Source organism: Sebastes umbrosus, chromosome 2, assembly GCF_015220745.1.
Source record: "Sebastes umbrosus isolate fSebUmb1 chromosome 2, fSebUmb1.pri, whole genome shotgun sequence".
NCBI lineage: Eukaryota > Metazoa > Chordata > Actinopteri > Perciformes > Sebastidae > Sebastes > Sebastes umbrosus.
In genome coordinates, this window is record NC_051270.1 from 30095308 (window position 1) to 30108048 (window position 12741).

General features: G+C 42.5%; 2 protein-coding genes across 5 annotated transcripts in view; one reads left to right on the plus strand and one right to left on the minus strand.

Annotated features, from left to right (window-relative positions):
* ace2 (angiotensin I converting enzyme 2) overlaps positions 1–2124 on the minus strand; it is a 28191-nt gene extending 26067 nt beyond the window's left edge. The window contains exon 1 of the mRNA XM_037748206.1: positions 2079–2124. The gene's annotated coding sequence lies outside the window, so the exon portion shown is untranslated. The remainder of the gene's footprint in view (positions 1–2078) is intronic.
* The window catches only part of nhsb (Nance-Horan syndrome b (congenital cataracts and dental anomalies)), a 71112-nt gene that overhangs the window by 4416 nt on the left and 53955 nt on the right, over positions 1–12741 (plus strand). The window lies entirely within an intron of this gene.

Sequence of the window (12741 nt, forward strand, 5' to 3'; positions counted from 1 at the left end):
CAGTGTTCAGATGGTGTTGAGGCAGTTTGTGTCGGTCACATTCATGGAAAACAATGTGTTGTGTTGGACATTTATCAAAACTGGTTCAAACAGTCTGTTCTAGTAGTCATCTGTTGGCACTAGCAGTAGTGACAATAGTAGCTATCCATTGACACATGGCGGTAACTGTCAACACCTTTCAGCTTGTTTGATGATTCGTTTTAAATATTTCCTGCACTTTCCTGCACTGTGTCTGTCTTGAATGACACAAATGCTGATATAAGTCCCAAACTGTATTGCAGTGGTACAGAGAAATATATATACTGATCATTTATTTTACCTGGCAACCAGTCTCTTTTTGGACCTAATACTTGAAGGTAAACCAAACATGCGGTGGGATCCCATACCACAAAACTAAATCAAATATTGATATCTTGGTTGTGCCTCTATAATTTGATTTAGGGCTGCAGCTGATGATTATTTTCATTGTTGATTAATTGTCATTAATTGTTTGGCTCGTGGGATTTCGGAGGGAAATGAGGAATGCCGTTTGTAGTTTCCCAAAGCCCAAAGATAAGTACACTATAAGTATTGATATTTGGGGGGGCTGAAGCCAGAGAACGTCTGGCATTTTTTACTTTTAAGGTGACAATGATGATTAATTGTTTGTCAAAATATTGGAAGATTGTTTTTCTGTATATCGACTGGTTGACTGGTCGACTAATTGTTTCAGCAACTTTCTTTAGAAAGCTGTGCTACCATTACTTTTTCCTATATATTATTTTTTTTCGTGGTTAGTGTTATATACAGTGCAGATATTGATGCTGTCATGTATTGCTAAAAGCAAATGCTGACATAAATGCCACCACACCGCAAAAAACAAATAAAAAACTGAAGTATTAAGTATCTAATCCCACGCACTTTGATGTAGAGCTCTTGGCAAACCAGCCACTGACAGAAGCCAATCTCTTCCTATTTTCAGAAAATAAAAGACTAAAACATAAATAAGTGCAGTACTTATATGTTGTAATTCTCCCCAACTTGCCCGGCAACTAAGCAGTTAATGGAGAGTCGGTCAATTTGCGGTGGAACCACACACACACACTCCCGTCCAACTGAGACAAGCATAGAATATGTGTTATTTTGAGGCTTTAACCATCCAAATGGGTTCGAGAATAAAGACCTTTAGGCTTAGACACTATGGCAGAGGTCTCTGACACACCATGAGGATTCAACAAGAACAACAAGCGGCATAACAAACTGACCATCGCCTTCTGTTAAAAGTTGCACTTGATGACACTGAGGGGACAACAGCAGACAGCCATCTGACCACCGACATGCACATACGCTGGTGTACTTCACAACATATATGGCAGAGATATTAACAAAATCAAACAAAGCCTCGTCATACAGACGAAGAATATGTCTGATATATATACAGATAAATACAGTAAGGGTGGACCATGTATCATATATAATGACTGAATGACGAGAAAGCAGCCAAACACAGTAAAAAGGCACTGTACATGAAGACATACAGTAATGATGGACAAGATGCTTCGAACACATGAGCGGGTGTAGGCAGCATGGCAAAATGTCACATCTTTAAACCTCTACCAATCAATATGTTTTACATTTACAAGAAATCAAATGACTGTGTAACGTGAGGGGGGTCGCTCACAGCTTGCATGAACCCACAGGGAATTATAAGCCAGATCCAAGCAGATTTTTAGCCTCTTTTAGCTCACTGGTTTTTCAGTCTTACTGCTCTCATCAATCATATCTCCAGCAGCAGCAGAAAGCTCTGATAAATCCCCTCTGTACGCAAGTTGTTGGTCAAGAAGTGAACGTGACTGGTCCTAAAAGTGGCAATAAAAACCAACAGCTGTTTGTTTTGTGTGCATCCTCTCATCAGCGGTCCAAACTTTCAATCTTACTCCTGGTCTTGTTATCATGAAAGCATAAAAGTAAAAGCATAAAGTTTGAAAAAGCCCTTAAAGGAACAGTGTGTAACATTTAGGGGGAACTATCGGCAGAAATGGAATATAATATTAATAAGTATGTTTTCTTTAGTGTATAATCATATGAAAATAAGGTACCTTAGAATGAGCCGTTTATATCTTCATAGGGAGCGGGTCCTCTCCACGGAGTCCGCCACGTTGCACCGCCATGTTTTAACTGTAACCCAGAACAGACAAACCAAACACGGTTAACTTTTCCTGCTTGGGCCGGAGTCGATAACATTACTCGCCCCCCTCGCAGCCGCTCTCTCTCTCTTGCTTCACCACTCACTTCCCACATACACACAGACTGCACACTCTACTCTTACAACAACTGGCTCTAGAAAGGGCCATTCGCGTTTTTCGCGTCGACAACCATAGCAATCCTATACACTCTGCAATCTCACTGCTAGATACCGGCAGATCCTGCGCACTCCAATTCCTTTAAGGTGTGTTTAAACTGAACAGAAAGCATATTTTGGCCTCAAGCAATTTGACCACTGGTGTTTTTACAGTTTGCGTTTATTTGTCCCACACAGCCAATATACAGATTATACAGATGTTAGCCAGCAACTTCATAAAGACAAGACTTCTCAGCCGCTGTTAGTCAGCTCCAAAAAAAAACACAAAACACAGAGGCTTGTTTGGTACAATTCTACATGTTACTGGATCCCCTGACTTTTCCTCTTGCGCCACCATGAGGAGGATATTTTAGTTTTTTATTGAAATATCTCACCTTCGCTCTGCTGACCTTTCATCTAGCAGCATCATCAGGTCAAAATCTCTGTTGGTCCAATACTTTGGTTTATGACCAAAAATAAGGACTTTCTGTTCAGCCTCTGTAGTGTTTCATGCTAATTAGCAAACACTTACTAAGATGGTGAACATACATGGTTAATATGATACCTGCTTAACATCATCATGTTAGCATTATTATTGTGAGCATGTGAGCATGCTGACAGCACTGTACAGCCTCAAAGAGCCACTAGCATGGCTGCAGACTCTTAGTCTTGTTTTCCTGTCTCCATTGATTGTTCTAAGCTGAGCTTATGTCGTGTTCATGTCATGTTGTACAGACCGACCTCTTAACTGTCAAATACAGGTACAGAGGTATCAACAAACCTGTAGCAAAATGACTGCAATCATCCAAATAATATCAATACAGACATACACAAACACAATCTATTCAGCTAATTGTAAAGGAGCTATATACGGTTTGTTATTTTCACTTGTTATGAATGAACCACAAAAAATATACACAATATGCTCGACCCAAGATACAAATAGCAAATTTAGGCATAATTTCCCTTATGTCTGGTGTGACTACAAGGCTAGCAATGGGGGGTAACCAACTTGTAATAACGTGTGAATGCTCCCAAGTCAGAATAACAGTTTACGTAGCATCCATCAGTTTTATCATTTGGGCTTGTTATTTATTATATCATTATGTTTAGCTGCGTAAATGAGGCTACAATTAATTACTCACGTATAAAACTCTGCTAACACTCATCGTAGGGTGACAGGTTTGCGTTCAGGAGCAGAATCAGTACTAAACCGCAGCACACACCAACTCTCCTGGTGCTGAACACACACACGCACGCACGCACGCACGCACGCACGCACGCACGCACGCACGCACGCACGCACACACACACACACACACACACACGGTGGAAGGGATTTTAATGTGAAAATATTGATCTGTAGCAAATATATTGTACTGCTCTGCTGCTCTGGCAACACTGGTTTCTTCCTGGTTTGCCATTAAAGCAAATTTGACTTTGAATTTGAGAGAGTATGGCCTGTGGCAGCGGGGGACTGCTCTATCTCGCTAGTCTGCATAGTAACAAGAGAGAGTGAGGCCTGCTTTAACCTTTCAGCTGAGTCAATCTCTCTGTCTCTCTCTCTCTCTCTCTCTCTCTCTTGCTGGTCATACATTTTTACTATTTCTTGTAGTGCAACTAGCATCAATTCTGTAGCACGCCTCAATTGTTGAAATGGTTTGTTATGGACAAAATGAGAAGAGAGAAGGATAGAGAAAGAGAGCTAGTGTGTAGTCTGGAATTAAATGTGTTTTGTTTCTGTCTCTCACTTGCAGACACAAAAACTCCTACAGTAAAAGCAGAAATAGAGACATATTTACCAACTTTATATTGTGAAACTGGCCAGCAGGTTTAATCTGTTCAGTGTGCGTTTCTGTGTGTGGTTCAGGGATCTGATTTCAGCCACACGAGGCAGGTTAGGATACACTCTGTCCAGGCACGTCTCGTCCGTCTCACACCTAACCACACACACACACACTCCTCACACCAAGATGTTTTCCAAATCCAATATGTGTGATTATTTATGTGCTCTTGTGTCTCTCTCACAGCTTCTTCAGTGTCTCTGTCTCCATCTGTCTTTCCCTCCATCTTTGCATATCCGTGTCCATTCTCCTTCTCCTCCTCCTCTCCATCCATACCTCTTCCCTCACTGCCCTACTTTCCCCGTCATCATCAGCATGGAGAGACTTCTGCCTCTTGACAGCATATTTAATGTTTAATGCACTTTGATTTCCACCCAGACACTTACAAGCCTGAGAGGAGAGGAGAGGAGAGGAGAGGAGAGGAGAGGAGAGAGGAGGAGGAGAGGAGAGGAGAGGAGGAGAGAGGAGAGAGGAGAAGAGAGGAGAGGAGTGGAGAGGAGAGGAGAGAGGAGGAGAGAGGAGAGAGGAGAAGAGAGGAGAGGAGAGGAGAGAGGAGGAGAGAGGAGAGAGGAGAAGAGAGGAGAGGAGAGGAGAGGAGAGGAGAGGAGTAGAGAGGAGAGGAGAGGAGAGGAGAGGAGAGGGAAAGATAAAGGAAGCCCCTGGTAGTTTAGGGCTTTTGATGTGAAAGGAGAGGACAAATATAATTCTGAAAATGGTATAAAAAATATCAAGAAATATGTCAGAATATTGAAAAATATAAAAAACAACATTACTTATAGTTTAACCACTAAAGCCACTTCACATATTCAAACAACACAGTCGACAGGCATGCTAGCAGCTCTGTGAGGCTGTGGTGCTTTGAGCTAAATGCTAATGTCAACATGCTACCATGCTGCTATTTAACAGGTAATGTTTACCATATTCACAACATTCAACAACAAGTGATAAACACAAAGTACAGCTGAGGTTGATAGGAATGTCATTAGTTTTGCAGGAATTTGGACAGAAACCAAAGTATGGTGGCACTAAAGAAACTACAGGTTACAAACTGTGGGCAACTCTGGTGTCTTTAAAGTAAAGCCAGTGTGAAAGCGCCTTAAGGCCCTGACACACCAAGCCAACATCAAAGAACTAGCGGCGATGAAGGCCGACGGTTGCGTTGCTTACCGTTGCCTTTGTCTTGGCCGACAAGTCGCATCTGAACACACTGCAGAGATTACAGCCAACAGCCAATTAGTACTTACGTACGTACGTTCTGCGCCTGCGTGAGAGGAATAAACTCCAAACCGCAGGCAGCGGTAGTCTGTATTCATCATTGAAAAAGGGAAACCGGAAAACCGAGGACAGCGGATAAGCCGTTGTTATAATACGTACATGAAACAAAGTGGCGTTTGCCGACCATTTTCACACCACTCTCACTCACCGCTTAGCTTCATCCCAGACGGCCATGTTGTTGTGAAAATATCTGTATTTTGGAGTGGTCAGATGAGTTTAAGATGAAAAATGAGAAGAGGCTTGTGTTTTTCCCCTTGACTTTACTCGCTGGCTTGCTTTCCTCACTTCCATTTCTCTTCTTGTGCACCGATTTGCCTTAGCTGAACAGCCAATCAGAGCAACTTCTTTCAACGACGAGCTCTGCTGTCGAATTGGCCGAAAAGCCTCCGACACGGGCAGACTAGAGCGACACCACAAAAACTAGGCCGACAGACGCTCACCGACGGCCCCAAACTGTCTGACGGCTGACCGTCGGCCTGGTGTGTCAGGGCCTTTAAACTTCCATTCTTTCCAAACCAGCAGGGGGGCGACTCCTCTGGTTGCAAAAAGCAGCCAGATTGTATAGAAGTCTATCAGAAAATGACCCTCCTTCTCACTTGATTTATTACCTCAGTAAACATTGTAAACATGAGTTTATGCTCTCAATCTCTAGTTTCAAGTCTTCTTCAATACAGCATGATGTTCATTTAGTAAATTGTGGTCCCATTTAGAGTCAAAAAGACCATAAAGCAGAGTATGCTTTGGAGCGTGGCTACCTTGTGATTGACAGGTCACTACCACAGCGTTGTCCGGTCTGGGAATTCTTAGAACTTTAACCCTTTCACAGTGTGTTTTCAGTTCCAGAAAGTTAATTTTGATTTCCTAAAAATGTCTTATTTAGTGTTCGATTGTACTTTGCTCCACCCTCTTGTGTCACTTCTTTTGCAAAGAACCAAGATGGGGATGGCCGAAAAAAACAAGATGGCGACAGCCAAAATGCTGGACTCGAGGCTTCAAAACAGCAGTCCACAAACCAATGAGTGACATCACGGTGACTATGTCCACTTCTTATATAAAGTCAATGGTCAGGGCATAGGACCTGAACAAATCGGGTTACCGGTACCTGGCATGAGCATGGAGGCCTGGCTAATCCTCGCACTTGAATGCTATGCATTGCCAAGAATAGCAGTGGGATTCATAATAACGCGGCGGTGCCGTATCCAGCTCTCTTAATACATCCCTACCACAGACAGCAAAGACAGTTTACTGTTTGCCAAGTGGACCTTTGATTCTGACCAACATTAGCTTGAAGGTGAGGTTTAAGAAAATGTTTATAGAAGATACAAGCCCTTAGGAACTATTTTGATATAGTGGCAACCATCTAAACTGCAGGGTCATGTGATGTGCTCATTCAAAACATACTCTTGAAGCCTTCACAATTAGAACCATTAGTCCAAATATACATATAAGAGAGACCATTCATTCATGCGGGCAGTCAGCCAATCAGTGCCACTAGAAGACACTGATCTGTGTGTGTGCTGGGTGAGCAGCTTGAACTGAAATGAACAGGCCACTTCATTTAATGTTTTAGGTATTCATGGAAGTATCCATGTGAAAACGGCTCATCCTCCAGTGAGAATGAACGTCCTCATTTAATGTTTAAACAATTGCACAGCACATTAGTTTTGATAATTTTGTATACAAGGGAAATTTTGAGACAAAAACATGTCCATCATCAGTGTGGAGGTCAGTAAGGAGGGTGAAGGCAGTAGTGGAGAGGCTCAGGGAAGGGAGGACTTCAATCATACATAATTTTTTAAATTATTACATTTGGATCAAAAAGAATATAGTTGATGCAATCTCTCCTTCAATCTCTGTCTTCCTTTCTCCCTGTATTGTGTCTTTTTTTGTGTTTGTATTTGTGTGTGAGTCAGAAAGAAAGTCCACACAACTAAATCAAAACATATGGTCAGCATAATCCCACTTATGTTACTGCAGAAACATGTGGGCAAGACATGTGGGGAGGTCATGAGAGAGAGAGAGATGTGATGGCATCGCGTGCGCAGGGGTGTAAACTTACTCTGTAATACACTTTGTTATTATTATGTGCACTAGACAGCAAAGCACCCGGCTGCAGCTCTGCTTGACTTACAGTACACACAGTTTATTTTATTCAGCTCCTCAGAGTCTCTTGTGTCATGTGAGTAAAAATCTTCACGACACATTTTCTCTTCTCATGGCCCAATTACCTCTACGCTAATTTTGGCTAAAGTGATTCCACTGCCTCATATACAGTAACACACACACACACACACACACACACACAGCGTTGGCATGCTTTCAGATCAGCCTTCCCACACCAGCAGGGCAACACTAACATACCACCTCACACAAACACACTTGCACATGAGAATACACACAGAGGCATCACACGCACGCAACCCGCTGAACTCTGCGAGCCTCTTCTCTCCGTCTCTCATGTTATCATTTGAAATTCCGCTTTAAGTGCCCCTGTCTCTGTTGCTGTTGCAGCCTGCAATAAAACATGCATGCAGAACCTCTTGGTCTGTACATCACAGCACTCGGCCGGCTGGATGGCTGGCATGCTCTCTTTTCTGGAGACGATTCCTCGTCTGTGCAAACTGGCCTCTGGCTTTTTCATGTTGTTGTAGTTCTGCTATAGCTGAGCAGCTATGCCAAAAAATAAACAAAACTCCAAGAACCCAAACTGGGTCTTTGGCTCGTATCATCAAGGAGAGAATATTGGCTCTATAAAGCACAGCTGTTAAGTGTGTGGTAAAATACACATGTAAACAAAGGTAGTAACAAAACATATTTTTACGTATTCATGTTTTACCAACCCGTTCTCACTCCCAACTCGTCAAATACCACCGTTTGGTAAGTGCCCCTCGGCATCGGAACAGTACGTGAAGAACCGGGCTTTCAACTAACTCCAATATAAACCCATCCGCGGCATTATTCGACGGTCTGATCAAGTGAAGTAGTATTAATAGCGTTCAGGGAGGGGAGGTGGATGGGTCAAACAAACACAAGACTTTCAACCAGGAGACAACTGTTCGTATCCCGTGTGAAACTAAAAATATTGTTGACTTATTTTGTCACATCAGTCTTTAGTCACGTGACTCATCAGTATCGTTAGTCCCGTGAGTCAAATGAGTCATTAGTCAGTGAAGTTAACGTCAACCACGTTAGGTTGCCTAAACCTAATTTCTTGTGAAAATAGAAGTTTATTTTGAAAGGACATTATGCATGTAATGCCTGTATAGTGACACGTCGTCCCTGACAACAAGGGGTACCCCGTGTGTCAGTCTCCGATGCCGAGGAGCACTGACCAAGCGGCGGTATTTGATGAGTTGGGAGTGAGAATGTGTTGGTTTTACAGATGAATTATTATTATTCATATGTTGATATTTCATCACAATTACTAGTACATAGGAAATCTGCCACTGAGACTTTCGCCATCTGCACAACAGGTGATTTTTGTCTTTTGTAGTGTGTAACGGACAAAGCCTCTTGAGCTGTTTCCCCGTTTACAGTGTTTAAGCTAAGCTAAGCTAATTGTCCCCTTGCCTGTAGCTTCATATTTAACAGGCAGATAGGAGAGTGGTATTGATCTTCTCTTCCGATTCAAGAAAGCGAATAAGCGCATTTCCCAAAATGTCAAACTATTTCTTTAACCTTTACTTTGGTGACGTGGATACCTGTTGCAATTTCAAACAGTATAAGTGTGTACCTGATATACCATACAGAGACTTTCAAGGGAACTGAAAACATAACACTTCATTACCTGATTATTATAAGTATTGGCCTGAATCACATAATCTTGACCCGTGGATACGACAGACACAACAAATTAGCCCGTTCTCATTCCCAGGATGTCAAATACTGACTGCCGTTGGCGAGTGAAACCGCCGCACAAGGCAACCTTTAACATCGCGCTTTCCATGAACTACAATGTAAACCCATCTGCGGCAACAGCAAATGCTCAGAAAAGGCGCTGAAAGTGTGGTGATTTAGTTTAAAGAGCGAAAAGACACACACATGGCGGGCTGGAGGGGAGGTGGATGTGCCCAACAAAGACGAGGCTTTCATCCAGGAGACCGCTGTTTCATTTTCACGTTACATTCAACTGTTCGTTCGTGTCCGGTGTTCACAACGTACAGGTTCATTTTCACTTCACAAACGCAGTTTTAAAGTTAACTTAAACTTTATTCGATTCGTCATATACATCAATGAAATTTGACCTCTGCATTTAACCCATTCTAAGTATTTAGGAGCAGTGAGCTGCTGTAAAGCGCCTGAGGAGCAACTTGGGGTTCAGTGTCTCGCTCAAGGACACTTTGACATACCCACGGGGCTTTAGCCACCCAAATAGCATTTTAAGCCATGTCGTTTTTTAAACCTAACTAGGTGGTTTTGTTGCCTAAACCTAAAGTGACGCCAAGGGGGCGTGACAAAGCGGCAGTATGTGACAAGTTGGGATGAGAACATGTTGAACAAATAGACAGTGACAACCTCGTTGCATTACAGCTCTGCGAGTAAAACTTGACACTGCAGGTCAGTGTGTTGCTCCTTTTTGTGTCTGTGTGTGTATCCAATATGTCTGTCCATGCATAAATGCCTCTCCGCCGTGTGTGTGTGCACATTTGTGTGTCAGCCTCCTGTGACATGTTAAACTGAACTGTCCTGAACTGCTGTCATCTGTGTCAGGAGACCCCATCATCATCACCATTCCCCCAAAAACCTTTGACAGATGGCTGGGGACCAAAAAAAAATGCACATACTCAGCATTCTCTCTGGGTCAGTGTGTGTGTGTGTGTGTGTGTGTGTGTGTGTGTGTGTGTGTGTGTGTGTGTGTGTTTGTGTGTGTGTGTGTGTGTGTCCGTCAGTGTCTGCACACTGAGTGGACGTCTCTGTAATCTAGTGAATCCAGCATACAGCAGTGTGTTTACTGCTGTAATTCCACGAGCACCAATGAGTAACTTTTTTTCCTTGTCTGAAGTCACTGCACCAAGAAGCAAAGAAGCTATCAGACGGTCACAGATGTTGTTGGTTCTTTAGGAAATGTTACATTAACAGAATCACTAATTGTTTGCAACAAGTGACAGTGGAAAGGAAACATGCAGTATTTAGTGTGTAAATAATGTAAATAAGCCCTTTAATGGCTGCAAACTTTGTTCAATGTTGGCAAACGAGTCCAACTGCTTGCGATCTTCACAACTTCTAAGTTAGCAATTTGATGTATAGCTTTACGAAAATTATGAACAAGGTTTACCCACATCTCGTAGTGAGAAATAACATTAATTAAAGCTCAAGCAATCAACAGAAAATTAATCAGTGACTATTTTTGTTAATCGTTCATTCGTTTTTAGTCATTTTTGTCATTGTAAACAGATATCTTTGGATTTTCCTACGGTTCAATGAATTCTAGGGGACAGTCAGATAGGGCTGTAGTCAAGACCAACTTAATCGAGTCTCAGTCAAGTCCAAGACCAGGTCCAAAGGCAGTCGAGACCAAGTCAAGATCGAGTCCAGAGCAAATGGAGTCTTTCCAATGCTAATATAGTGATTAAGGAGTTAGGATGGACAGAAACATTCTATTGATCTTAGGGATGTTCATAATTAACCGTTTAACCATTAACCGATATTAAGCATTTTAACCGATTAACGCTATCGGTTAAAACGGGTAAAAACAAATATTTGTAATTAATTAAAAAGCTGAGCGGCTCGTCACTTTAAGGAGAAAAGCTGGTCCACCTTAACAGCCCACCTTAAGAGGCGGAGGCCGGTCTCTCCGGCTCACTTGAGCAGAGCGGAGGAGCAGTAGTTTCGTAGCATTTATTCACCGACAAATAAACTGTACACACTCTGCTACACCTACGTTCACAGCTATAACGCCACCAACAACCCCACACTCACCACCAACACACACACGGGCACTCGTTAAAGTTACGTTGCGCTGACAGACTGTAGGCAGCGGCGGCGAGCAAGAAGCCTCCGGCAATGCTAGAGCTGCTAACGTAGCACAAATACACACACTGTTTATCGGGAAATCGCTATCGTTAATCCAGGCAGACAGAGTGTCGTTACGCCGGGCAGACACACAGCTGACAACCTGCTGAACTAAACTAAATGTGCGCTAGAGACTTTTACTGGGAAAGTGGCTGCATGTCCGCGACACTACACGCAGCATCGTAGCTGCTAAGTTAACGCTCCCGAATGGGTGAACTGGGTTCTCAGTTGTCTGTTGTGCTCATACACTGCAGCTGGCGTGAGGCACAAATCTTGTCAGTTAACGGTTAATAATCGGTTAACGAGGGTTGGTTATCGGTTAAGAACATTTTCAAAATGAGCATCCCTAATTGATCTATAATTTAACATCAAGCAACTTTGTGTACAACTGATCCAGGATCAGCAGCCAGGATCAACTTGACCAGCTGGTCAATAGCCGAGCCTGAGACCAAGACAATTCAGAGTCCAGCAAGGCAAGAGACCAAGACAAGTGCAACACTTCTTAAAAGTCTGCACTTGAGACCGGACTCGAGTACTACAGCCCTACGGTCAGATATTATACCTAAGCTGTAAAACGTCTAAAAACAGGTGAAATGCGTCCGTTTATACAAGGGGAGAAATACTATAGAGAAACAGTGGAGGTGGAGGTGGAGGTGTCAGCGACCATGGTGTATCACAAGGGGGCTGGATTCACAATGCAGGGGGCATTCAACCTCAAACGGGATGTTAACTTCCTCTTTAACACTTCATAAATAAGGATTACAAACCTGTTTAGATGGACATTAAATATTGTAGTTAAAGGTCTTATTGATAACATTTTTATGTAAACGAATATTAAAAAATATAGATATACTGTATATCCACAAAGTCTTTAGAAGGGTGCCGAATAAAAGTATGGCTTTTCCTGAAAGATTAGGATTCTGAATGAATCATTTAAAAAATGTTGGCGGGTCCAAAATGAATGTTTTGTTTATCTCTGTGGAAGATATCTGACGTTTGGTCCCCACTTCTAACAAGGCTTGTGAGCCAACAGTAAAGTGACATCGGTATCAAACGGTATTTCTGTGTCGTCAGTTAGTGTAGAAAAAAAACAGATAAATGGCTGAGATTGACGGTAAGTTCCTGTCAACGACTTGTTGTGAAGTAAATGCAATGGAACGGTGGAGGGAGAATGCAACATCTAGTGGCTGAATGTTATCAATGTTATCAATAGCACCTTTAAATTGAAATTAAAATGAAAGTCAGTGACGGCTAATCACTTTGACACGACTGTTACAGACACAACTGTTT